We start from the raw sequence: 777 nt of genomic DNA, 5'->3' as shown, positions 1-777 counted from the left end.
GAAAAGATAGAAAAAAGAAAACTTAAAATTGTCAACAAGAAGTGGATTGAAGACTGTGTCATTTCTGAAAAATACACAGACCCAGACACTTATCTGGGGGAGAGCGCTATCTGTCTTGGTAATTTTTAAATAATCTATTCAAATTTATTGAGTTGATGCGCAATTTAATTTTTACAAATCTTATCATTTTTTTTAGATTAATCTCTTTTATATTTTGATATTAAAAACATAAATGAAATTTAAGTTAACATGTTTGGTTTGAAAAATAAGACTCAATGTCTGCATTTTTCTACATTTATATTGAAGATATGATCACCCATCTTTCAGAAAATGAGCCAGGTCCAGAAACAATTGATAAAGTGAAAGAGGTGATTCTTTTTTATTAATAACATTTTTATTTTAAAACAAAATGCTTTTGACTCATATTGTTTTAGTAATTATTCAAAGAATGTGAATTATTTTCTGACATAATTTTCCTTTTTATTTTTTTCAGTTTCTATGTTATTTTGATAAACACGGTAAACATTTTTCAACATCAAATTAGAAAATTAAATAAGTTATAAGTTAATTGTGTTTGAGTAAGCTTTACTTTGTCTAATAAATCTTTCTCCAATTGCTTTAGATTTCGAAGAAATGGAAACCAACTTGAAGAAATGCATGGCAGAAAAAGACATCATGTAACCTTTTGACAATTTGAATTTGATCATTCCCCAAAAAATTTCAAGAAAATTAGCATATCAGCAAAGAAAATAGGAATTTCTAGGAATTGTTTTAAAA

The 777-nt window shown here is 25.9% G+C and overlaps 1 long non-coding RNA gene across 2 annotated transcripts; it reads left to right on the top strand.

Moving 5' to 3' along the window:
* LOC131944850 (uncharacterized) lies at nt 1–777 on the top strand. 2 transcript variants are annotated; one of them, XR_009387082.1, is made up of 4 exons: nt 1–112; nt 328–368; nt 494–518; nt 623–777. It is a non-coding gene; the product is annotated as an uncharacterized LOC131944850 (long non-coding RNA). The 2 variants fall into 2 exon arrangements; XR_009387083.1 differs by having other exon boundaries at nt 307–368.

The sequence above is a fragment of the Physella acuta genome, unplaced genomic scaffold (assembly GCF_028476545.2).
Source record: "Physella acuta isolate Inbredline_101_S28 unplaced genomic scaffold, ASM2847654v3 ptg000511l, whole genome shotgun sequence".
In the NCBI taxonomy this organism is placed as follows: domain Eukaryota; kingdom Metazoa; phylum Mollusca; class Gastropoda; family Physidae; genus Physella; species Physella acuta.
The sequence above is the reverse complement of the archived record's forward strand: the minus strand, read 5'-3'. Positions and strand labels throughout refer to the sequence as shown.